At 58.8% G+C, this 26248-nt stretch overlaps 1 protein-coding gene across 4 annotated transcripts in view; it reads right to left on the bottom strand.

Annotated features, from left to right (window-relative positions):
* LOC141073443 (uncharacterized) overlaps positions 1-26248 on the bottom strand; it is a 94251-nt gene that overhangs the window by 52633 nt on the left and 15370 nt on the right. The window contains exon 1 of one of the 4 annotated variants that reach the window (XM_073560676.1): positions 249-26248. This exon is cut by the window's right edge and continues 15256 nt beyond it. The exons of the other annotated variants lie outside the window; for them this stretch is intronic. The gene's annotated coding sequence lies outside the window, so the exon portion shown is untranslated. The remainder of the gene's footprint in view (positions 1-248) is intronic. 4 annotated transcript variants of the gene reach the window in all.

Below are 26248 nucleotides of genomic sequence, written 5' to 3'. Positions count from 1 at the left end.
TAAAGATCCCATGTAAGAAATCTCCGGAGATGTTACCGGCTTCACATGATCACTGCATTCAGTCATGGTCCCGTCCTGCCCCTGTTATAACACACAGTCCCATTATAGTCACATAAAGAGATTTATCCCAGGCTCAGCACTGAGAGGGGTTAATGTCCACTGCCCCCGCCCAGCAATGGAGAATCTCCAGCACCTACCTCCACCTGCAGAGCCGCACACCACATAAATGGCTTTGAACTGAATCTTACTAGGTGTAAGGATCTGCTCCCTCCATCCACCAGGATTCAGTCACGATCTCCTTTGTCCCACACGGTCAGTTCCAGCTCATTCTCGGTGTCATCATTACCTGACACTCAGCTCCTTCAGCTTAAGTTTTTACTTCTGGCCATTTCTGACAAACGCCCACCCTGCTCCCCCATTACCACTCACTTCCACTCCAGCACTTACATGTGGAGCCGCAGAGTCCTGGTGCCCCCCAGGACTGAGTCCTGTCCCCTCTATCACACAGTCCCTGCTCCCCCATTACCGCTCACCAGTGCAGACTTCTCCTCCAGCTCTTACATGTGGAGCCGGCTGTACCCTAATGTGCAGAGTCCCGGTGCCCCCCAGGACTGAGTCCTGTCCCCACGATCACACAGTCCCTGCTCCCCCATTACCGCTCACCAGTGCAGACTTCTACTCCAGCTCTTACAAGTGGAGCCGGCTGTACCCTAATGTGCAGAGTCCCGGTGCTCCCCCAGGACTGACTCCTGTCCCCTCTATCACACAGTCCCTGCTCCCCCATTACTGCTCACCAGTGCAGACTTCTCCTCCAGCTCTTACATGTGGAGCCGGCTGTACCCTAATGTGCAGAGTCCCGGTGCTCCCCAGGACTGAGTCCTGTCCCCTCTATCACACAGTCCCTGCTCCCCCATTACTGCTCACCAGTGCAGACTTCTCCTCCAGCTCTTACACGTGGAGCCGGCTGTACCCTAAAGTGCAGAGTCCCAGTGCCCCCCCAGGACTGAGTCCTGTCCCCTCTAACACACAGTCCCTGCTCCCCCATTACCACTCACCAGTGCAGACTTCTCCTCCAGCTCTTACATGTGGAGCCGGCTGTCCCCTAATGTGCAGAGTCCCGATGCCCCCCCAAGACTGAGTCCTGTCCCCGCTATCACACAGTCCCTGCTCCCCCATTACCGCTCACCAGTGCAGACTATTCCTCTAGCTCTTACATGTGGAGCCGGCTGTACCCTAATCTGCAGAGTCCCGGTGCTCCCCCAGGACTGAGTCCTGTCCCCTCTATCACACAGTCCCTGCTCCCCCATTACCGCTCACCAGTGCAGACTTCTCCTCCAGCTCTTACATGTGGAGCCGGCTGTACCCTAATGTGCAGAGTCCCGGTGCTCTCCCCAGGACTGAGTCCTGTCCCCTCTCTCACACAGTCCCTGCTCCCCCATTACCGCTCACCAGATGAATTCTCCTCCAGCTCTTACATGAGGAGCCGGTTGTACCCTAATGTGCAGAGTCCCGGTGCTCCCCAGGACTGAGTCCTGTCCCCTCTATCACACAGTCCCTGCTCCCCCATTACCGCTCACCAGTGCAGACTTCTCCTCCAGCTCTTACATGAGGAGCCGGCTGTACCCTAATGTGCAGAGTCCCGGTGCTCCCCCAGGACTGAGTCCTGTCCCCTCTATCACACAGTCCCTGCTCCCCCATTACCGCTCACCAGTGCAGACTTCTCCTCCAGCTCTTACATGAGGAGTCGGCTGTACCCTAATGTGCAGAGTCCCGGTGCTCCCCAGGACTGAGTCCTGTACTCTGTATCACACAGTCCCTGCTCCCCATTACCGCTCACCAGTGCAGACTTCTCCTCCAGCTCTTACATGTGGAGCCGGCTGTACCCTAATGTGCAGAGTCCCGGTGCTCCCCCAGGACTGAGTCCTGTCCCCTCTATCACACAGTCCCTGCTCCCCCATTACCGGTCACCAGTGCAGACTTCTCCTCCAGCTCTTACATGTGGAGCCGGCTGTACCCTAATGTGCAGAGTCCCGGTGCTCCCCCAGGACTGAGTCCTGTCCCCTCTATCACACAGTCCCTGCTCCCCCATTACCACTCACCAGTGCAGACTTCTCCTCCAGCTCTTACATGTGGAGCCGGCTGTACCCTAATGTGCAGAGTCCCGGTGCTCCCCCAAGGACTGAGTCCTGTCCCCTCTATCACACAGTCCCTGCTCCCCCATTACCGCTCACCAGTGCAGACTTCTCCTCCATGTGGAGCCGGCTGTACCCTAATGTGCAGAGTCCCAGTGCCCCCAGGACTGAGTCCTGTCCCCTCTATCACACAGTCCCTGCTCCCCCATTTCCACTCACCAGTGCAGACTTCTCCTCTAGCTCTTACATGTGGAGCCGGCTATCCCGTAATGTGCAGAGTCCCGGTGCCCCCCAGGACTGAGTCCTGTCCCCTCTATCACACAGTCCCTGCTCCCCCATTACCGCTCACCAGTGCAGACTTCTCCTCCAGCTTTTACATGTGGAGCCGGCTATCCCGTAATGTGCAGAGTCCCGGTGCCCCCCAGGACTGAGTCCTGTCCCCTCTATCACACAGTCCCTGCTCCCCCATTACCGCTCACCAGTGCAGACTTCTCCTCCAGCTCTTACATGTGGAGCCGGCTGTACCCTAATGTGCAGAGTCCCGGTGCACCCCAGGACTGAGTCCTGTCCCCTCTATCACACAGTCCCTGCTCCCCCATTACCGCTCACCAGTGCAGACTTCTCCTCCAGCTCTTACATGTGGATCAGGCTGTACCCTAATGTGCAGAGTCCCGGTGCCCCCCAGGACTGAGTCCTGTCCCCTCTATCACACAGTCCCTGCTCCCCCATTACCGCTCACCAGTGCAGACTTCTCCTCCAGCTCTTACATGTGGATCAGGCTGTACCCTAATGTGCAGAGTCCCGGTGCCCCCCAGGACTGAGTCCTGTCCCCTCTATCACACAGTCCCTGTTCCCCCATTACTGCTCACCAGTGCAAACTTCTCCAGCTCTTACATGTGGAGCCGGCTGTACCCTAATGTGCAGAGTCCCGATGCCCCCCAGGACTGAGTCCTGTCCCCTCTTTCACACAGTCCCTGCTCCCCCATTACCGCTCACTAGTGCAGACTTCTCCAGCTCTTACATGTGGAGCCGGCTGTACCCTAATCTGCAGAGTCCCGGTGCTCCCCCAGGACTGAGTCCTGTCCCCTCTATCACACAGTCCCTGCACCCCCATTACCGCTCACTAGTGCAGACTTCTCCTCCAGCTCTTACATGTGGAGCCGGCAGTACCCTAATGTGCAGAGTCCCGGTGCTCTCCCCAGGACTGAGTCCTGTCCTCTCTCTCACACAGTCCCTGCTCCCCCATTACCGATCACCAGATGAATTCTCCTCCAGCTTACACGAGGAGCCGGCTGTACCCTAATGTGCAGAGTCCCGGTGCTCCCCAGGACTGAGTCCTGTCCCCTCTATCACACAGTCCCTGCTCCCCCATTACCGCTCACCAGTGCAGACATCTCCTCCAGCTCTTACATGAGGAGTCGGCTGTACCCTAATGTGCAGAGTCCCGGTGCTCCCCAGGACTGAGTCCTGTACTCTGTATCACACAGTCCCTGCTCCCCCATTACCACTCACCAGTGCAGACTTCTCGTCCAGCGCTTACATGTGGAGCCGGCTGAACCCTAATGTGCAGAGTCCCGATGCCCCCCAGGACTGAGTCCTGTCCCCTCTATCACACAGTCCCTGCTCCCCCATTACCGCTCACCAGTGCAGACTTCTCCTCCAGCTCTTACATGTGGAGCCGGCTGTACCCTAATGTGCAGAGTCCCGGTGCCCCCCAGGAATGAGACTTGTCCCCTCTATCACACAGTCCCTGCTCCCCCATTACCGCTCACCAGTGCAGACTTCTCCTCCAGCTCTTACATGTGGAGCCGGCTGTACCTTAATGTGCAGAGTCCCGGTGCCCCCCAGGACAGAGTCCTGTCCCCTCTATCACACAGTCCCTGCTCCCCCATTACCGCTCACCAGTGCAGACTCCTCCTCCAGCTCTTACTTGTGGAGCCGGCTGTACCCTAATGTGCAGAGTCCCGGTGCTCCCCCAGGACTGAGTCCTGTCTCCTCTATCACACAGTCCCTGCTCCCCCATTACCGCTCACCAGTGCAGACTTCTCCTCCAGCTCTTACACGTGGAATCGGCTGTCCCCTAATGTGCAGAGTCCCGGTGCTCCCCCAGGACTGAGTCCTGTCTCCTCTATCACACAGTCCCTGCTCCCCCATTACCGCTCACCAGTGCAAACTTCTCCTCCAGCTCTTACATGTGGAGCCGGCTGTACCCTAATGTGCAGAGTCCCGCTGCTCCCCCAGGACTGAGTCCTGTCCCCTCTATAACACAGTCCCTGCTCCCCCATTACCGCTCACCAGTGCAGACTTCTCCTCCAGCGCTTACATGTGGAGCCGGCTGTACCCTAATGTGCAGAGTCCCGGTGCCCCCCAGGATTGAGTCCTATCCCCTTTATCACACAGTCCCTGCTCCCCCATTACCGCTCACCAGTGCAGACTTCTCCTCCAGCTCTTACATGTGGAGCCGGCTGTCCCCTAATGTGCAGAGTCCCGCTGCCCCCCCAAGACTGAGTCCTGTCCCCGCTATCACACAGTCCCTGCTCCCCCATTACCGCTCACCAGTGCAGACTTCTCCTCCAGCTCTTACATGTGGAGCCGGCTGTACCCTAATGTGCAGAGTCCCGGTGCCCCCCAGGACTGAGTCCTGTCCCCTCTATCACACAGTCCCTGCACCCCCATTACCGCTCACCAGTGCAGGCTTCTCCTCCAGCTCTTACATGTGGAGCCGGCTGTCCCCTAATGTGCAGAGTCCCGGTGCTCCCCAGGACTGAGTCCTGTCCCCTCTATCACACAGTCCCTGCTCCCCCATTACCGCTCACCAGTGCAAGCTTCTCCAGCTCTTACATGTGGAGCCGGCTGTACCCTAATGTGCAGAGTCCCGCTGCCCCCCAGGACTGAGTCCTGTCCCCTCTATCACACAGTCCCTGCTCCCCCATTACCGCTCAACAGTGCAGACTTCTCCTCCAGCTCTTACATGTGGAGCCGGCTGTCCCCTAATGTGCAGAGTCCGGATGCCCCCCAGGACTGAGTCCTGTCCCCTCTATCACACAGTCCCTGCTCCCCCATTACCGCTCACCAGTGCAAACTTCTCCTCAAGCTCTTACATGTGGAGCCGGCTGTCCCCTAATGTGCAGAGTCCCGGTGCCCCCCAGGACTGAGTACTGTCCCCTTTATCACACAGTCCCTGCTCCCCCATTACTGCTCACCAGTGCAGACTTCTCCTCCAGCTCTTACATGTGGAGCCGGCTGTACCCTAATGTGCAGAGTCCCGGTGCCCCCCAGGACTGAGTCCTGTCCCCTCTATCACACAGTCCCTGCTCCCCCATTACCTCTCACCAGTGCAGACTTCTCCTCCAGCTTACATGTGGAGCCGGCTGTACCCTAATGTGCAGAGTCCCGGTGCCCCCCAGGACTGAGTCCTGTCCCCTCTATCACACAGTCCCTGCTCCTCCATTACCGCTCACCAGTGCAGACTTCTCCTCCAGCTCTTACATGTGGAGCCGGCTGTACCCTAATGTGCAGAGTCCCGGTGCCCCCCAGGACTGAGTCCTGTCCCCTCTATCACACAGTCCCTGCTCCCCCATTACCTCTCACCAGTGCAGACTTCTCCTCCAGCTTACATGTGGAGCCGGCTGTACCCTAATGTGCAGAGTTCCGGTGCCCCCCAGGACTGAGTCCTGTCCCCTCTATCACACAGTCCCTGCTCCCCCATTACCGCTCACCAGTGCAGACTTCTCCTCCAGCTCTTACATGTGGAGCCGGCTGTCCCCTAATGTGCAGAGTTCCGTTGCTCCCCCAGGACTGAGTCCTGTCCCCTCTATCACACAGTCCCTACTCCCCCATTACCACTCACCAGTGCAGACTTCTCCTCCAGCTCTTACATGTGGAGCCGGCTGTCCCCTAATGTGCAGAGTCCCGTTGCTCCCCCAGGACTGAGTCCTGTCTCCTCTATCACACAGTCCCTACTCCCCCATTACCACTCACCAGTGCAGACTTCTCCTCCAGCTCTTACATGTGGAGCCGGCTGTACCCTAATGTGCAGAGTCCCGGTGCCCCCCAGGACTGAGTCCTGTCCCCTCTATCACACAGTCCCTGTTCCCCATTACCGCTCACCAGTGCAGACTTCTCCGCCAGCTCTTACATGTGGAGCCGGCTGTACCCTAATGTGCAGAGTCCCGGTGCCCCCCAGGACTGAGTCCTGTCCCCTCTATCACACAGTCCCTGCTCCCCCATTACCACTCACCAGTGCAGACTTCTCCTCCAGCTCTTACATGTGGGGCCGGCTGTACCCTAATGTGCAGAGTCCCGGTGCCCCCCAGGACTGAGTCCTGTCCCCTCTATCACACAGTCCCTGTTCCCCATTACCGCTCACCAGTGCAGACTTCTCCTCCAGCTCTTACATGTGGAGCCGGCTGTACCCTAATGTGCAGAGTCCCGGTGCTCCCCCAGGACTGAGTCCTGTCCCCTCTATCACACAGTCCCTGCACCCCCATTACCGCTCACTAGTGCAGACTTCTCCTCCAGCTCTTACATGTGGAGCCGGCTGTACCCTAATGTGCAGAGTCCCGGTGCTCTCCCCAGGACTGAGTCCTGTCCTCTCTCTCACACAGTCCCTGCTCCCCCATTACCGGTCACCAGATGAATTCTCCTCCAGCTTACACGAGGAGCTGGCTGTACCCTAATGTGCAGAGTCCCGGTGCTCCCCAGGACTGAGTCCTGTCCCCTCTATCACACAGTCCCTGCTCCCCCATTACCGGTCACCAGATGAATTCTCCTCCAGCTTACACGAGGAGCTGGCTGTACCCTAATGTGCAGAGTCCCGGTGCTCCCCAGGACTGAGTCCTGTCCCCTCTATCACACAGTCCCTGCTCCCCCATTACCGCTCACCAGTGAAGACTTCTCCTCCAGCTCTTACATGAGGAGTCGGCTGTACCCTAATGTGCAGAGTCCCGGTGCTCCCCAGGACTGAGTCCTGTACTCTGTATCACACAGTCCCTGCTCCCCCATTACCACTCACCAGTGCAGACTTCTCCTCCAGCGCTTACATGTGGAGCCGGCTGAACCCTAATGTGCAGAGTCCCGATGCCCCCCAGGACTGAGTCCTGTCCCCTCTATCACACAGTCCCTGCTCCCCCATTACCGCTCACCAGTGCAGACTTCTCCTCCAGCTCTTACATGTGGAGCCGGCTGTACCCTAATGTGCAGAGTCCCGGTGCCCCCCAGGAATGAGACTTGTCCCCTCTATCACACAGTCCCTGCTCCCCCATTACCGCTCACCAGTGCAGACTTCTCCTCCAGCTCTTACATGTGGAGCCGGCTGTACCTTAATGTGCAGAGTCCCGGTGCCCCCCAGGACAGAGTCCTGTCCCCTCTATCACACAGTCCCTGCTCCCCCATTACCGCTCACCAGTGCAGACTCCTCCTCCAGCTCTTACTTGTGGAGCCGGCTGTACCCTAATGTGCAGAGTCCCGGTGCCCCCCAGGAATGAGACTTGTCCCCTCTATCACACAGTCCCTGCTCCCCCATTACCGCTCACCAGTGCAGACTTCTCCTCCAGCTCTTACATGTGGAGCCGGCTGTCCCCTAATGTGCAGAGTCCCGGTGCTCCCCCAGGACTGAGTCCTGTCTCCTCTATCACACAGTCCCTGCTCCCCCATTACCGCTCACCAGTGCAGACTTCTCCTCCAGCTCTTACATGTGGAGCCGGCTGTACCCTAATGTGCAGAGTCCCGGTGCCCCCCAGGAATGAGACTTGTCCCCTCTATCACACAGTCCCTGCTCCCCCATTACCGCTCACCAGTGCAGACTTCTCCTCCAGCTCTTACATGTGGAGCCGGCTGTCCCCTAATGTGCAGAGTCCCGCTGCCCCCCCAAGACTGAGTCCTGTCCCCGCTATCACACAGTCCCTGCTCCCCCATTACCGCTCACCAGTGCAGACTTCTCCTCCAGCTCTTACATGTGGAGCCGGCTGTACCCTAATGTGCAGAGTCCCGGTGCCCCCCAGGACTGAGTCCTGTCCCCTCTATCACACAGTCCCTGCACCCCCATTACCGCTCACCAGTGCAGGCTTCTCCTCCAGCTCTTACATGTGGAGCCGGCTGTCCCCTAATGTGCAGAGTCCCGGTGCTCCCCAGGACTGAGTCCTGTCCCCTCTATCACACAGTCCCTGCTCCCCCATTACCGCTCACCAGTGCAAGCTTCTCCAGCTCTTACATGTGGAGCCGGCTGTACCCTAATGTGCAGAGTCCCTGTGCCCCCCAGGACTGAGTCCTGTCCCCTATATCACACAGTCCCTGCTCCCCCATTACCGCTCAACAGTGCAGACTTCTCCTCCAGCTCTTACTTGTGGAGCCGGCTGTACCCTAATGTGCAGAGTCCCGGTGCTCCCGCAGGACTGAGTCCTGTCCCCTCTATCACACAGTCCCTACTCCCCCATTACCGGTCACCAGTGCAGACTTCTCCTCCAGCTCTTACATGTGGAGCCGGCTGTCCCCTAATGTGCAGAGTCCGGATGCCCCCCAGGACTGAGTCCTGTCCCCTCTATCACACAGTCCCTGCTCCCCCATTACCGCTCACCAGTGCAAACTTCTCCTCCAGCTCTTACATGTGGAGCCGGCTGTACCCTAATGTGCAGAGTCCCGGTGCCCCCCAGGACTGAGTCCTGTCCCCTCTATCACACAGTCCCTGCTCCCCCATTACCTCTCACCAGTGCAGACTTCTCCTCCAGCTTACATGTGGAGCCGGCTGTACCCTAATGTGCAGAGTCCCGGTGCCCCCCAGGACTGAGTCCTGTCCCCTCTATCACACAGTCCCTGCTCCCCCATTACCGCTCACCAGTGCAGACTTCTCCTCCAGCTCTTACATGTGGAGCCGGCTGTACCCTAATGTGCAGAGTCCCGGTGCCCCCAGGACTGAGTCCTGTCCCCTCTATCACACAGTCCCTGCTCCTCCATTACCGCTCACCAGTGCAGACTTCTCCTCCAGCTCTTACATGTGGAGCCGGCTGTACCCTAATGTGCAGAGTCCCGGTGCCCCCCAGGACTGAGTCCTGTCCCCTCTATCACACAGTCCCTGCTCCCCCATTACCGCTCACCAGTGCAGACTTCTCCTCCAGCTCTTACATGTGGAGCCGGCTGTACCCTAATGTGCAGAGTTCCGGTGCCCCCCAGGACTGAGTCCTGTCCCCTCTATCACACAGTCCCTGCTCCCCCATTACCGCTCACCAGTGCAGACTTCTCCTCCAGCTCTTACATGTGGAGCCGGCTGTCCCCTAATGTGCAGAGTCCCGTTGCTCCCCCAGGACTGAGTCCTGTCCCCTCTATCACACAGTCCCTACTCCCCCATTACCACTCACCAGTGCAGACTTCTCCTCCAGCTCTTACATGTGGAGCCGGCTGTCCCCTAATGTGCAGAGTCCCGTTGCTCCCCCAGGACTGAGTCCTGTCTCCTCTATCACACAGTCCCTACTCCCCCATTACCACTCACCAGTGCAGACTTCTCCTCCAGCTCTTACATGTGGAGCCGGCTGTACCCTAATGTGCAGAGTCCCGGTGCCCCCCAGGACTGAGTCCTGTCCCCTCTATCACACAGTCCCTGTTCCCCATTACCGCTCACCAGTGCAGACTTCTCCGCCAGCTCTTACATGTGGAGCCGGCTGTACCCTGATGTGCAGAGTCCCGGTGCCCCCCAGGACTGAGTCCTGTCCCCTCTATCACACAGTCCCTGCTCCCCCATTACCACTCACCAGTGCAGACTTCTCCTCCAGCTCTTACATGTGGGGCCGGCTGTACCCTAATGTGCAGAGTCCCGTTGCCCCCCAGGACTGAGTCCTGTCCCCTCTATCACACAGTCCCTGTTCCCCATTACCGCTCACCAGTGCAGACTTCTCCTCCAGCTCTTACATGTGGAGCCGGCTGTACCCTAATGTGCAGAGTCCCGGTGCTCCCCCAGGACTGAGTCCTGTCCCCTCTATCACACATCCCCTGCTCCTCCATTATCGCTCACCAGTGCAGACTTCTCCAGCTCTTACATGTGGAGCCGGCTGTACCCTAATGTGCAGAGTCCCGGTGCCCCCCCAGGACTGAGTCCTGTCCCCTCTATCACACAGTCCCTGCTCCCCCATTACCGCTCACCAGTGCAGACTTCTCCTCCAGCTCTTACATGTGGAGCCGGCTGTACCCTAATGTGCAGAGTCCCGATGCCCCCCCAAGACTGAGTCCTGTCCCCGCTATCACACAGTCCCTGCTCCCCCATTACCACTCACCAGTGCAGACTTCTCCTCCAGCTCTTACATGTGGAGCCGGCTGTACCCTAATGTGCAGAGTCCCGGTGCCCCCCAGGATTGAGTACTGTCCCCTCTATCACACAGTCCCTGCTCCCCCATTACCGCTCACCAGTGCAGACTTCTCCTCCAGCTCTTACATGTGGAGGCGGCTGTACCCTAATGTGCAGAGTCCCGATGCCCCCCAGGACTGAGTCCTGTCCCCTCTTTCACACAGTCCCTGCTCCCCCATTAACTCTCAACAGTGCAGACTTCTCCTCCAGCTCTTACATGTGGAGGCGGCTGTACCCTAATGTGCAGAGTCCCGGTGCCCACCAGGACTGAGTCCTGTCCCCTCTTTCACACAGTCCCTGCTCCCCCATTACCGCTCACCAGTGCAGACTTCTCCTCCAGCTCTTACATGTGGAGCCGGCTGTACCCTAATGTGCAGAGTCCCGGTGCCCCCCAGGACTGAGTCCTGTCCCCTCTATCACACAGTCCCTGCTCCCCCATTACCGCTCACCAGTGCAGACTATTCCTCTAGCTCTTACATGTGGAGCCGGCTGTACCCTAATCTGCAGAGTCCCGGTGCTCCCCCAGGACTGAGTCCTGTCCCCTCTATCACACAGTCCCTGCACCCCCATTACCGCTCACTAGTGCAGACTTCTCCTCCAGCTCTTACATGTGGAGCCGGCTGTACCCTAATGTGCAGAGTCCCGGTGCTCTCCCCAGGACTGAGTCCTGTCCTCTCTCTCACACAGTCCCTGCTCCCCCATTACCGGTCACCAGATGAATTCTCCTCCAGCTCTTACATGAGGAGCCGGCTGTACCCTAATGTGCAGAGTCCCGGTGCTCCCCAGGACTGAGTCCTGTCCCCTCTATCACACAGTCCCTGCTCCCCCATTACCGCTCACCAGTGCAGACTTCTCCTCCAGCTCTTACATGAGGAGTCGGCTGTACCCTAATGTGCAGAGTCCCGATGCTCCCCAGGACTGAGTCCTGTACTCTGTATCACACAGTCCCTGCTCCCCCATTACCACTCACCAGTGCAGACTTCTCCTCCAGCGCTTACATGTGGAGCCGGCTGAACCCTAATGTGCAGAGTCCCGATGCCCCCCAGGACTGAGTCCTGTCCCCTCTATCACACAGTCCCTGCTCCCCCATTACCGCTCACCAGTGCAGACTTCTCCTCCAGCTCTTACATGTGGAGCCGGCTGTACCCTAATGTGCAGAGTCCCGGTGCCCCCCAGGAATGAGACTTGTCCCCTCTATCACACAGTCCCTGCTCCCCCATTACCGCTCACCAGTGCAGACTTCTCCTCCAGCTCTTACATGTGGAGCCGGCTGTACCTTAATGTGCAGAGTCCCGGTGCCCCCCAGGACAGAGTCCTGTCCCCTCTATCACACAGTCCCTGCTCCCCCATTACCGCTCACCAGTGCAGACTCCTCCTCCAGCTCTTACTTGTGGAGCCGGCTGTACCCTAATGTGCAGAGTCCCGGTGCCCCTCAGGACTGAGTCCTATCCCCTCTATCACACAGTCCCTGCTCCCCCATTACCGCTCAACAGTGCAGACTTCTCCTCCAGCTCTTACTTGTGGAGCCGGCTGTACCCTAATGTGAAGAGTCCCGGTGCTCCCCCAGGACTGAGTCCTGTCCCCTCTATCACATAGTCCCTGCTCCCCCATTACCATTCACCAGTGCAGACTTCACCTCCAGCTCTTACATGTGGAGCCGGCTGTACACTAATGTGCAGAGTCCCGGTGCCCCCCAGGACTGAGTCCTGTCCCCTCTATCACACAGTCCCTGCTCCCCCATTACCGCTCACCAGTGCAGACTTCTCCTCCAGCTCTTACACGTGGAATCGGCTGTCCCCTAATGTGCAGAGTCCCGGTGCTCCCCCAGGACTGAGTCCTGTCTCCTCTATCACACAGTCCCTGCTCCCCCATTACCGCTCACCAGTGCAGACTTCTCCTCCAGCTCTTACATGTGGAGCCGGCTGTACCCTAATGTGCAGAGTCCCGCTGCTCCCCCAGGACTGAGTCCTGTCCCCTCTATAACACAGTCCCTGCTCCCCCATTACCGCTCACCAGTGCAGACTTCTCCTCCAGCGCTTATATGTGGAGCCGGCTGTACCCTAATGTGCAGAGTCCCGGTGCCCCCCAGGATTGAGTCCTGTCCCCTTTATCACACAGTCCCTGCTCCCCCATTACCGCTCACCAGTGCAGACTTCTCCTCCAGCTCTTACATGTGGAGCCGGCTGTCCCCTAATGTGCAGAGTCCCGCTGCCCCCCCAAGACTGAGTCCTGTCCCCGCTATCACACAGTCCCTGCTCCCCCATTACCGCTCACCAGTGCAGACTTCTCCTCCAGCTCTTACATGTGGAGCCGGCTGTACCCTAATGTGCAGAGTCCCGGTGCCCCCCAGGACTGAGTCCTGTCCCCTCTATCACACAGTCCCTGCACCCCCATTACCGCTCACCAGTGCAGGCTTCTCCTCCAGCTCTTACATGTGGAGCCGGCTGTCCCCTAATGTGCAGAGTCCCGGTGCTCCCCAGGACTGAGTCCTGTCCCCTCCATCACACAGTCCCTGCTCCCCCATTACCGCTCACCAGTGCAGACTTCTCCTCCAGCGCTTACATGTGGAGCCGGCTGTACCCTAATGTGCAGAGTCCCGGTGCCCCCCAGGATTGAGTCCTGTCCCCTTTATCACACAGTCCCTGCTCCCCCATTACCGCTCACCAGTGCAGACTTCTCCTCCAGCTCTTACATGTGGAGCCGGCTGTCCCCTAATGTGCAGAGTCCCGCTGCCCCCCCAAGACTGAGTCCTGTCCCCGCTATCACACAGTCCCTGCTCCCCCATTACCGCTCACCAGTGCAGACTTCTCCTCCAGCTCTTACATGTGGAGCCGGCTGTACCCTAATGTGCAGAGTCCCGGTGCCCCCCAGGACTGAGTCCTGTCCCCTCTATCACACAGTCCCTGCACCCCCATTACCGCTCACCAGTGCAGGCTTCTCCTCCAGCTCTTACATGTGGAGCCGGCTGTCCCCTAATGTGCAGAGTCCCGGTGCTCCCCAGGACTGAGTCCTGTCCCCTCTATCACACAGTCCCTGCTCCCCCATTACCGCTCACCAGTGCAAGCTTCTCCAGCTCTTACATGTGGAGCCGGCTGTACCCTAATGTGCAGAGTCCCGATGCCCCCCAGGACTGAGTCCTGTCCCCTTTATCACACAGTCCCTGCTCCCCCATTACCGCTCACCAGTGCAGACTTCTCCTCCAGCTCTTACATGTGGAGCCGGCTGTCCCCTAATGTGCAGAGTCCCGCTGCCCCCCCAAGACTGAGTCCTGTCCCCGCTATCACACAGTCCCTGCTCCCCCATTACCGCTCACCAGTGCAGACTTCTCCTCCAGCTCTTACATGTGGAGCCGGCTGTACCCTAATGTGCAGAGTCCCGGTGCCCCCCAGGACTGAGTCCTGTCCCCTCTATCACACAGTCCCTGCACCCCCATTACCGCTCACCAGTGCAGGCTTCTCCTCCAGCTCTTACATGTGGAGCCGGCTGTCCCCTAATGTGCAGAGTCCCGGTGCTCCCCAGGACTGAGTCCTGTCCCCTCTATCACACAGTCCCTGCTCCCCCATTACCGCTCACCAGTGCAGACTTCTCCTCCAGCTCTTACATGTGGAGCCGGCTGTACCCTAATGTGCAGAGTCCCGGTGCCCCCCAGGACTGAGTCCTATCCCCTCTATCACACAGTCCCTGCTCCCCCATTACCGCTCAACAGTGCAGACTTCTCCTCCAGCTCTTACTTGTGGAGCCGGCTGTACCCTAATGTGCAGAGTCCCGGTGCCCCCCAGGACTGAGTCCTGTCCCCTCTATCACACAGTCCCTGCTCCCCCATTACCGGTCACCAGTGCAGACTTCTCCTCCAGCTCTTACATGTGGAGCCGGCTGTCCCCTAATGTGCAGAGTCCGGATGCCCCCCAGGACTGAGTCCTGTCCCCTCTATCACACAGTCCCTGCTCCCCCATTACCGCTCACCAGTGCAAACTTCTCCTCAAGCTCTTACATGTGGAGCCGGCTGTCCCCTAATGTGCAGAGTCCCGATGCCCCCCAGGACTGAGTCCTGTCCCCTTTATCACACAGTCCCTGCTCCCCCATTACTGCTCACCAGTGCAGACTTCTCCTCCAGCTCTTACATGTGGAGCCGGCTGTACCCTAATGTGCAGAGTCCCGGTGCCCCCCAGGACTGAGTCCTGTCCCCTCTATCACACAGTCCCTGCTCCCCCATTACCTCTCACCAGTGCAGACTTCTCCTCCAGCTCTTACATGTGGAGCCGGCTGTACCCTAATGTGCAGAGTCCCGGTGCTCCCCAGGACTGAGTACTGTCCCCTCTATCACACAGTCCCTGCTCCCCCATTACCGCTCACCAGTGCAGACTTCTCCTCCAGCTCTTACATGTGGAGCCGGCTGTACCCTAATGTGCAGAGTCCCGGTGCCCCCAGGACTGAGTCCTGTCCCCTCTATCACACAGTCCCTGCTCCTCCATTACCGCTCACCAGTGCAGATTTCTCCTCCAGCTCTTACATGTGGAGCCGGCTGTCCCCTAATGTGCAGAGTCCCGGTGCCCCCCAGGACTGAGTACTGTCCCCTGTATCACACAGTCCCTGCTCCCCCATTACCGCTCACCAGTGCAGACTTCTCCTCCAGCTCTTACATGTGGAGCCGGCTGTCCCCTAATGTGCAGAGTCCCGTTGCTCCCCCAGGACTGAGTCCTGTCCCCTCTATCACACAGTCCCTGCTCCCCCATTACCGCTCACCAGTGCAGACTTCTCCTCCAGCTCTTACATGTGGGGCCGGCTGTACCCTAATGTGCAGAGTCCCGTTGCTCCCCCAGGACTGAGTCCTGTCCCCTCTATCACACAGTCACTGCTCCCCCATTACCACTCACCAGTGCAGACTTCTCCTCCAGCTCTTACATGTGGAGTCGGCTGTCCCCTAATGTGCAGAGTCCCGTTGCTCCCCCAGGACTGAGTCCTGTCTCCTCTATCACACAGTCCCTACTCCCCCATTACCACTCACCAGTGCAGACTTCTCCTCCAGCTCTTACATGTGGAGCCGGCTGTCCCCTAATGTGCAGAGTCCCGTTGCTCCCCCAGGACTGAGTCCTGTCCCCTCTATCACACAGTCCCTGCTCCCCCATTACCGCTCACCAGTGCAGACTTCTCCTCCAGCTCTTACATGTGGAGCCGGCTGTCCCCTAATGTGCAGAGTCCCGGTGCCCCCAGGACTGAGTCCTGTCCCCTCTATCACACAGTCCCTGCTCCCCCATTACCGCTCACCAGTGCAGACTTCTCCTCCAGCTCTTACATGTGGAGCCGGCTGTACCCTAATGTGCAGAGTCCCGGTGCCCCCCAGGACTGAGTCCTATCCCCTCTATCACACAGTCCCTGCTCCCCCATTACCGCTCAACAGTGCAGACTTCTCCTCCAGCTCTTACTTGTGGAGCCGGCTGTACCCTAATGTGCAGAGTCCCGGTGCCCCCCAGGACTGAGTCCTGTCCCCTCTATCACACAGTCCCTGCTCCCCCATTACCACTCACCAGTGCAGACTTCTCCTCCAGCTCTTACATGTGGGGCCGGCTGTACCCTAATGTGCAGAGTCCCGGTGCCCCCCAGGACTGAGTCCTGTCCCCTCTATCACACAGTCCCTGTTCCCCATTACCGCTCACCAGTGCAGACTTCTCCTCCAGCTCTTACATGTGGAGCCGGCTGTACCCTAATGTGCAGAGTCCCGGTGCTCCCCCAGGACTGAGTCCTGTCCCCTCTATCACACAGTCCCTGCACCCCCATTACCGCTCACTAGTGCAGACTTCTCCTCCAGCTCTTACATGTGGAGCCGGCTGTACCCTAATGTGCAGAGTCCCGGTGCTCTCCCCAGGACTGAGTCCTGTCCTCTCTCTCACACAGTCCCTGCTCCCCCATTACCGGTCACCAGATGAATTCTCCTCCAGCTTACACGAGGAGCTGGCTGTACCCTAATGTGCAGAGTCCCGGTGCTCCCCAGGACTGAGTCCTGTCCCCTCTATCACACAGTCCCTGCTCCCCCATTACCGGTCACCAGATGAATTCTCCTCCAGCTTACACGAGGAGCTGGCTGTACCCTAATGTGCAGAGTCCCGGTGCTCCCCAGGACTGAGTCCTGTCCCCTCTATCACACAGTCCCTGCTCCCCCATTACCGCTCACCAGTGAAGACTTCTCCTCCAGCTCTTACATGAGGAGTCGGCTGTACCCTAATGTGCAGAGTCCCGGTGCTCCCCAGGACTGAGTCCTGTACTCTGTATCACACAGTCCCTGCTCCCCCATTACCACTCACCGGTGCAGACTTCTCCTCCAGCGCTTACATGTGGAGCCGGCTGAACCCTAATGTGCAGAGTCCCGATGCCCCCCAGGACTGAGTCCTGTCCCCTCTATCACACAGTCCCTGCTCCCCCATTACCGCTCACCAGTGCAGACTTCTCCTCCAGCTCTTACATGTGGAGCCGGCTGTACCCTAATGTGCAGAGTCCCGGTGCCCCCCAGGAATGAGACTTGTCCCCTCTATCACACAGTCCCTGCTCCCCCATTACCGCTCACCAGTGCAGACTTCTCCTCCAGCTCTTACATGTGGAGCCGGCTGTACCTTAATGTGCAGAGTCCCGGTGCCCCCCAGGACAGAGTCCTGTCCCCTCTATCACACAGTCCCTGCTCCCCCATTACCGCTCACCAGTGCAGACTCCTCCTCCAGCTCTTACTTGTGGAGCCGGCTGTACCCTAATGTGCAGAGTCCCGGTGCCCCCCAGGAATGAGACTTGTCCCCTCTATCACACAGTCCCTGCTCCCCCATTACCGCTCACCAGTGCAGACTTCTCCTCCAGCTCTTACATGTGGAGCCGGCTGTCCCCTAATGTGCAGAGTCCCGGTGCTCCCCCAGGACTGAGTCCTGTCTCCTCTATCACACAGTCCCTGCTCCCCCATTACCGCTCACCAGTGCAGACTTCTCCTCCAGCTCTTACATGTGGAGCCGGCTGTACCCTAATGTGCAGAGTCCCGGTGCCCCCCAGGAATGAGACTTGTCCCCTCTATCACACAGTCCCTGCTCCCCCATTACCGCTCACCAGTGCAGACTTCTCCTCCAGCTCTTACATGTGGAGCCGGCTGTCCCCTAATGTGCAGAGTCCCGCTGCCCCCCCAAGACTGAGTCCTGTCCCCGCTATCACACAGTCCCTGCTCCCCCATTACCGCTCACCAGTGCAGACTTCTCCTCCAGCTCTTACATGTGGAGCCGGCTGTACCCTAATGTGCAGAGTCCCGGTGCCCCCCAGGACTGAGTCCTGTCCCCTCTATCACACAGTCCCTGCACCCCCATTACCGCTCACCAGTGCAGGCTTCTCCTCCAGCTCTTACATGTGGAGCCGGCTGTCCCCTAATGTGCAGAGTCCCGGTGCTCCCCAGGACTGAGTCCTGTCCCCTCTATCACACAGTCCCTGCTCCCCCATTACCGCTCAACAGTGCAGACTTCTCCTCCAGCTCTTACTTGTGGAGCCGGCTGTACCCTAATGTGCAGAGTCCCGGTGCTCCCGCAGGACTGAGTCCTGTCCCCTCTATCACACAGTCCCTACTCCCCCATTACCGGTCACCAGTGCAAGCTTCTCCAGCTCTTACATGTGGAGCCGGCTGTACCCTAATGTGCAGAGTCCCTGTGCCCCCCAGGACTGAGTCCTGTCCCCTATATCACACAGTCCCTGCTCCCCCATTACCGCTCAACAGTGCAGACTTCTCCTCCAGCTCTTACTTGTGGAGCCGGCTGTACCCTAATGTGCAGAGTCCCGGTGCTCCCGCAGGACTGAGTCCTGTCCCCTCTATCACACAGTCCCTACTCCCCCATTACCGGTCACCAGTGCAGACTTCTCCTCCAGCTCTTACATGTGGAGCCGGCTGTCCCCTAATGTGCAGAGTCCGGATGCCCCCCAGGACTGAGTCCTGTCCCCTCTATCACACAGTCCCTGCTCCCCCATTACCGCTCACCAGTGCAAACTTCTCCTCCAGCTCTTACATGTGGAGCCGGCTGTACCCTAATGTGCAGAGTCCCGATGCCCCCCAGGACTGAGTACTGTCCCCTTTATCACACAGTCCCTGCTCCCCCATTACTGCTCACCAGTGCAGACTTCTCCTCCAGCTCTTACATGTGGAGCCGGCTGTACCCTAATGTGCAGAGTCCCGGTGCCCCCCAGGACTGAGTCCTGTCCCCTCTATCACACAGTCCCTGCTCCCCCATTACCTCTCACCAGTGCAGACTTCTCCTCCAGCTTACATGTGGAGCCGGCTGTACCCTAATGTGCAGAGTCCCGGTGCCCCCCAGGACTGAGTCCTGTCCCCTCTATCACACAGTCCCTGCTCCCCCATTACCGCTCACCAGTGCAGACTTCTCCTCCAGCTCTTACATGTGGAGCCGGCTGTACCCTAATGTGCAGAGTCCCGGTGCCCCCAGGACTGAGTCCTGTCCCCTCTATCACACAGTCCCTGCTCCTCCATTACCGCTCACCAGTGCAGACTTCTCCTCCAGCTCTTACATGTGGAGCCGGCTGTACCCTAATGTGCAGAGTTCCGGTGCCCCCCAGGACTGAGTCCTGTCCCCTCTATCACACAGTCCCTGCTCCCCCATTACCGCTCACCAGTGCAGACTTCTCCTCCAGCTCTTACATGTGGAGCCGGCTGTCCCCTAATGTGCAGAGTCCCGTTGCTCCCCCAGGACTGAGTCCTGTCCCCTCTATCACACAGTCCCTACTCCCCCATTACCACTCACCAGTGCAGACTTCTCCTCCAGCTCTTACATGTGGAGCCGGCTGTCCCCTAATGTGCAGAGTCCCGTTGCTCCCCCAGGACTGAGTCCTGTCTCCTCTATCACACAGTCCCTACTCCCCCATTACCACTCACCAGTGCAGACTTCTCCTCCAGCTCTTACATGTGGAGCCGGCTGTACCCTAATGTGCAGAGTCCCGGTGCCCCCCAGGACTGAGTCCTGTCCCCTCTATCACACAGTCCCTGTTCCCCATTACCGCTCACCAGTGCAGACTTCTCCGCCAGCTCTTACATGTGGAGCCGGCTGTACCCTGATGTGCAGAGTCCCGGTGCCCCCCAGGACTGAGTCCTGTCCCCTCTATCACACAGTCCCTGCTCCCCCATTACCACTCACCAGTGCAGACTTCTCCTCCAGCTCTTACATGTGGGGCCGGCTGTACCCTAATGTGCAGAGTCCCGTTGCCCCCCAGGACTGAGTCCTGTCCCCTCTATCACACAGTCCCTGTTCCCCATTACCGCTCACCAGTGCAGACTTCTCCTCCAGCTCTTACATGTGGAGCCGGCTGTACCCTAATGTGCAGAGTCCCGGTGCTCCCCCAGGACTGAGTCCTGTCCCCTCTATCACACATCCCCTGCTCCTCCATTATCGCTCACCAGTGCAGACTTCTCCAGCTCTTACATGTGGAGCCGGCTGTACCCTAATGTGCAGAGTCCCGGTGCCCCCCCAGGACTGAGTCCTGTCCCCTCTATCACACAGTCCCTGCTCCCCCATTACCGCTCACCAGTGCAGACTTCTCCTCCAGCTCTTACATGTGGAGCCGGCTGTACCCTAATGTGCAGAGTCCCGATGCCCCCCCAAGACTGAGTCCTGTCCCCGCTATCACACAGTCCCTGCTCCCCCATTACCACTCACCAGTGCAGACTTCTCCTCCAGCTCTTACATGTGGAGCCGGCTGTACCCTAATGTGCAGAGTCCCGGTGCCCCCCAGGATTGAGTACTGTCCCCTCTATCACACAGTCCCTGCTCCCCCATTACCGCTCACCAGTGCAGACTTCTCCTCCAGCTCTTACATGTGGAGGCGGCTGTACCCTAATGTGCAGAGTCCCGATGCCCCCCAGGACTGAGTCCTGTCCCCTCTTTCACACAGTCCCTGCTCCCCCATTAACTCTCAACAGTGCAGACTTCTCCTCCAGCTCTTACATGTGGAGGCGGCTGTACCCTAATGTGCAGAGTCCCGGTGCCCACCAGGACTGAGTCCTGTCCCCTCTTTCACACAGTCCCTGCTCCCCCATTACCGCTCACCAGTGCAGACTTCTCCTCCAGCTCTTACATGTGGAGCCGGCTGTACCCTAATGTGCAGAGTCCCGGTGCCCCCCAGGACTGAGTCCTGTCCCCTCTATCACACAGTCCCTGCTCCCCCATTACCGCTCACCAGTGCAGACTATTCCTCTAGCTCTTACATGTGGAGCCGGCTGTACCCTAATCTGCAGAGTCCCGGTGCTCCCCCAGGACTGAGTCCTGTCCCCTCTATCACACAGTCCCTGCACCCCCATTACCGCTCACTAGTGCAGACTTCTCCTCCAGCTCTTACATGTGGAGCCGGCTGTACCCTAATGTGCAGAGTCCCGGTGCTCTCCCCAGGACTGAGTCCTGTCCTCTCTCTCACACAGTCCCTGCTCCCCCATTACCGGTCACCAGATGAATTCTCCTCCAGCTCTTACATGAGGAGCCGGCTGTACCCTAATGTGCAGAGTCCCGGTGCTCCCCAGGACTGAGTCCTGTCCCCTCTATCACACAGTCCCTGCTCCCCCATTACCGCTCACCAGTGCAGACTTCTCCTCCAGCTCTTACATGAGGAGTCGGCTGTACCCTAATGTGCAGAGTCCCGATGCTCCCCAGGACTGAGTCCTGTACTCTGTATCACACAGTCCCTGCTCCCCCATTACCGCTCACCAGTGCAGACTTCTCCTCCAGCGCTTACATGTGGAGCCGGCTGAACCCTAATGTGGAGAGTCCCGATGCCCCCCAGGACTGAGTCCTGTCCCCTCTATCACACAGTCCCTGCTCCCCCATTACCGCTCACCAGTGCAGACTTCTCCTCCAGCTCTTACATGTGGAGCCGGCTGTACCCTAATGTGCAGAGTCCCGGTGCCCCCCAGGAATGAGACTTGTCCCCTCTATCACACAGTCCCTGCTCCCCCATTACCGCTCACCAGTGCAGACTTCTCCTCCAGCTCTTACATGTGGAGCCGGCTGTACCTTAATGTGCAGAGTCCCGGTGCCCCCCAGGACAGAGTCCTGTCCCCTCTATCACACAGTCCCTGCTCCCCCATTACCGCTCACCAGTGCAGACTCCTCCTCCAGCTCTTACTTGTGGAGCCGGCTGTACCCTAATGTGCAGAGTCCCGGTGCCCCTCAGGACTGAGTCCTATCCCCTCTATCACACAGTCCCTGCTCCCCCATTACCGCTCAACAGTGCAGACTTCTCCTCCAGCTCTTACTTGTGGAGCCGGCTGTACCCTAATGTGAAGAGTCCCGGTGCTCCCCCAGGACTGAGTCCTGTCCCCTCTATCACATAGTCCCTGCTCCCCCATTACCATTCACCAGTGCAGACTTCACCTCCAGCTCTTACATGTGGAGCCGGCTGTACACTAATGTGCAGAGTCCCGGTGCCCCCCAGGACTGAGTCCTGTCCCCTCTATCACACAGTCCCTGCTCCCCCATTACCGCTCACCAGTGCAGACTTCTCCTCCAGCTCTTACACGTGGAATCGGCTGTCCCCTAATGTGCAGAGTCCCGGTGCTCCCCCAGGACTGAGTCCTGTCTCCTCTATCACACAGTCCCTGCTCCCCCATTACCGCTCACCAGTGCAGACTTCTCCTCCAGCTCTTACATGTGGAGCCGGCTGTACCCTAATGTGCAGAGTCCCGCTGCTCCCCCAGGACTGAGTCCTGTCCCCTCTATAACACAGTCCCTGCTCCCCCATTACCGCTCACCAGTGCAGACTTCTCCTCCAGCGCTTACATGTGGAGCCGGCTGTACCCTAATGTGCAGAGTCCCGGTGCCCCCCAGGATTGAGTCCTGTCCCCTTTATCACACAGTCCCTGCTCCCCCATTACCGCTCACCAGTGCAGACTTCTCCTCCAGCTCTTACATGTGGAGCCGGCTGTCCCCTAATGTGCAGAGTCCCTGTCCCCTAATGTGCAGAGTCCCGCTGCCCCCCCAAGACTGAGTCCTGTCCCCGCTATCACACAGTCCCTGCTCCCCCATTACCGCTCACCAGTGCAGACTTCTCCTCCAGCTCTTACATGTGGAGCCGGCTGTACCCTAATGTGCAGAGTCCCGGTGCCCCCCAGGACTGAGTCCTGTCCCCTCTATCACACAGTCCCTGCACCCCCATTACCGCTCACCAGTGCAGGCTTCTCCTCCAGCTCTTACATGTGGAGCCGGCTGTCCCCTAATGTGCAGAGTCCCGGTGCTCCCCAGGACTGAGTCCTGTCCCCTCCATCACACAGTCCCTGCTCCCCCATTACCGCTCACCAGTGCAGACTTCTCCTCCAGCGCTTACATGTGGAGCCGGCTGTACCCTAATGTGCAGAGTCCCGGTGCCCCCCAGGATTGAGTCCTGTCCCCTTTATCACACAGTCCCTGCTCCCCCATTACCGCTCACCAGTGCAGACTTCTCCTCCAGCTCTTACATGTGGAGCCGGCTGTCCCCTAATGTGCAGAGTCCCGCTGCCCCCCCAAGACTGAGTCCTGTCCCCGCTATCACACAGTCCCTGCTCCCCCATTACCGCTCACCAGTGCAGGCTTCTCCTCCAGCTCTTACATGTGGAGCCGGCTGTCCCCTAATGTGCAGAGTCCCGGTGCTCCCCAGGACTGAGTCCTGTCCCCTCTATCACACAGTCCCTGCTCCCCCATTACCGCTCACCAGTGCAAGCTTCTCCAGCTCTTACATGTGGAGCCGGCTGTACCCTAATGTGCAGAGTCCCGATGCCCCCCAGGACTGAGTCCTGTCCCCTTTATCACACAGTCCCTGCTCCCCCATTACCGCTCACCAGTGCAGACTTCTCCTCCAGCTCTTACATGTGGAGCCGGCTGTCCCCTAATGTGCAGAGTCCCGCTGCCCCCCCAAGACTGAGTCCTGTCCCCGCTATCACACAGTCCCTGCTCCCCCATTACCGCTCACCAGTGCAGACTTCTCCTCCAGCTCTTACATGTGGAGCCGGCTGTACCCTAATGTGCAGAGTCCCGGTGCCCCCCAGGACTGAGTCCTGTCCCCTCTATCACACAGTCCCTGCACCCCCATTACCGCTCACCAGTGCAGGCTTCTCCTCCAGCTCTTACATGTGGAGCCGGCTGTCCCCTAATGTGCAGAGTCCCGGTGCTCCCCAGGACTGAGTCCTGTCCCCTCTATCACACAGTCCCTGCTCCCCCATTACCGCTCACCAGTGCAGACTTCTCCTCCAGCTCTTACATGTGGAGCCGGCTGTACCCTAATGTGCAGAGTCCCGGTGCCCCCCAGGACTGAGTCCTATCCCCTCTATCACACAGTCCCTGCTCCCCCATTACCGCTCAACAGTGCAGACTTCTCCTCCAGCTCTTACTTGTGGAGCCGGCTGTACCCTAATGTGCAGAGTCCCGGTGCCCCCCAGGACTGAGTCCTGTCCCCTCTATCACACAGTCCCTGCTCCCCCATTACCGGTCACCAGTGCAGACTTCTCCTCCAGCTCTTACATGTGGAGCCGGCTGTCCCCTAATGTGCAGAGTCCGGATGCCCCCCAGGACTGAGTCCTGTCCCCTCTATCACACAGTCCCTGCTCCCCCATTACCGCTCACCAGTGCAAACTTCTCCTCAAGCTCTTACATGTGGAGCCGGCTGTACCCTAATGTGCAGAGTCCCGGTGCCCCCCAGGACTGAGTACTGTCCCCTTTATCACACAGTCCCTGCTCCCCCATTACTGCTCACCAGTGCAGACTTCTCCTCCAGCTCTTACATGTGGAGCCGGCTGTACCCTAATGTGCAGAGTCCCGGTGCCCCCCAGGACTGAGTACTGTCCCCTTTATCACACAGTCCCTGCTCCCCCATTACCGGTCACCAGTGCAGACTTCTCCTCCAGCTCTTACATGTGGAGCCGGCTGTCCCCTAATGTGCAGAGTCCCGATGCCCCCCAGGACTGAGTACTGTCCCCTTTATCACACAGTCCCTGCTCCCCCATTACTGCTCACCAGTGCAGACTTCTCCTCCAGCTCTTACATGTGGAGCCGGCTGTACCCTAATGTGCAGAGTCCCGGTGCCCCCCAGGACTGAGTCCTGTCCCCTCTATCACACAGTCCCTGCTCCCCCATTACCTCTCACCAGTGCAGACTTCTCCTCCAGCTCTTACATGTGGAGCCGGCTGTACCCTAATGTGCAGAGTCCCGGTGCTCCCCAGGACTGAGTACTGTCCCCTCTATCACACAGTCCCTGCTCCCCCATTACCGCTCACCAGTGCAGACTTCTCCTCCAGCTCTTACATGTGGAGCCGGCTGTACCCTAATGTGCAGAGTCCCGGTGCCCCCAGGACTGAGTCCTGTCCCCTCTATCACACAGTCCCTGCTCCTCCATTACCGCTCACCAGTGCAGATTTCTCCTCCAGCTCTTACATGTGGAGCCGGCTGTCCCCTAATGTGCAGAGTCCCGGTGCCCCCCAGGACTGAGTACTGTCCCCTGTATCACACAGTCCCTGCTCCCCCATTACCGCTCACCAGTGCAGACTTCTCCTCCAGCTCTTACATGTGGAGCCGGCTGTCCCCTAATGTGCAGAGTCCCGTTGCTCCCCCAGGACTGAGTCCTGTCCCCTCTATCACACAGTCCCTGCTCCCCCATTACCGCTCACCAGTGCAGACTTCTCCTCCAGCTCTTACATGTGGGGCCGGCTGTACCCTAATGTGCAGAGTCCCGTTGCTCCCCCAGGACTGAGTCCTGTCCCCTCTATCACACAGTCACTGCTCCCCCATTACCACTCACCAGTGCAGACTTCTCCTCCAGCTCTTACATGTGGAGTCGGCTGTCCCCTAATGTGCAGAGTCCCGTTGCTCCCCCAGGACTGAGTCCTGTCTCCTCTATCACACAGTCCCTACTCCCCCATTACCACTCACCAGTGCAGACTTCTCCTCCAGCTCTTACATGTGGAGCCGGCTGTCCCCTAATGTGCAGAGTCCCGTTGCTCCCCCAGGACTGAGTCCTGTCCCCTCTATCACACAGTCCCTGCTCCCCCATTACCGCTCACCAGTGCAGACTTCTCCTCCAGCTCTTACATGTGGAGCCGGCTGTCCCCTAATGTGCAGAGTCCCGGTGCCCCCAGGACTGAGTCCTGTCCCCTCTATCACACAGTCCCTGCTCCCCCATTACCGCTCACCAGTGCAGACTTCTCCTCCAGCTCTTACATGTGGAGCCGGCTGTACCCTAATGTGCAGAGTCCCGGTGCCCCCCAGGACTGAGTCCTATCCCCTCTATCACACAGTCCCTGCTCCCCCATTACCGCTCAACAGTGCAGACTTCTCCTCCAGCTCTTACTTGTGGAGCCGGCTGTACCCTAATGTGCAGAGTCCCGGTGCCCCCCAGGACTGAGTCCTGTCCCCTCTATCACACAGTCCCTGCTCCCCCATTACCGCTCACCAGTGCAAACTTCTCCTCCAGCTCTTACATGTGGAGCCGGCTGTCCCCTAATGTGCAGAGTCCCGATGCCCCCCAGGACTGAGTACTGTCCCCTCTATCACACAGTCCCTGCTCCCCCATTACCTCTCACCAGTGCAGACTTCTCCTCCAGCTCTTACATGTGGAGCCGGCTGTACCCTAATGTGCAGAGTCCCGGTGCCCCCCAGGACTGAGTCCTGTCCCCTCTATCACACAGTCCCTGCTCCCCCATTACCTCTCACCAGTGCAGACTTCTCCTCCAGCTCTTACATGTGGAGCCGGCTGTACCCTAATGTGCAGAGTCCCGGTGCCCCCCAGGACTGAGTCCTGTCCCCTCTAT

This window comes from Dendrobates tinctorius, unplaced genomic scaffold (assembly GCF_039654945.1).
Source record: "Dendrobates tinctorius isolate UK_male_01 unplaced genomic scaffold, ASM3965494v1 ptg000014l, whole genome shotgun sequence".
Lineage (NCBI taxonomy): Eukaryota > Metazoa > Chordata > Amphibia > Anura > Dendrobatidae > Dendrobates > Dendrobates tinctorius.
The sequence above is the reverse complement of the archived record's forward strand: the minus strand, read 5'-3'. Positions and strand labels throughout refer to the sequence as shown.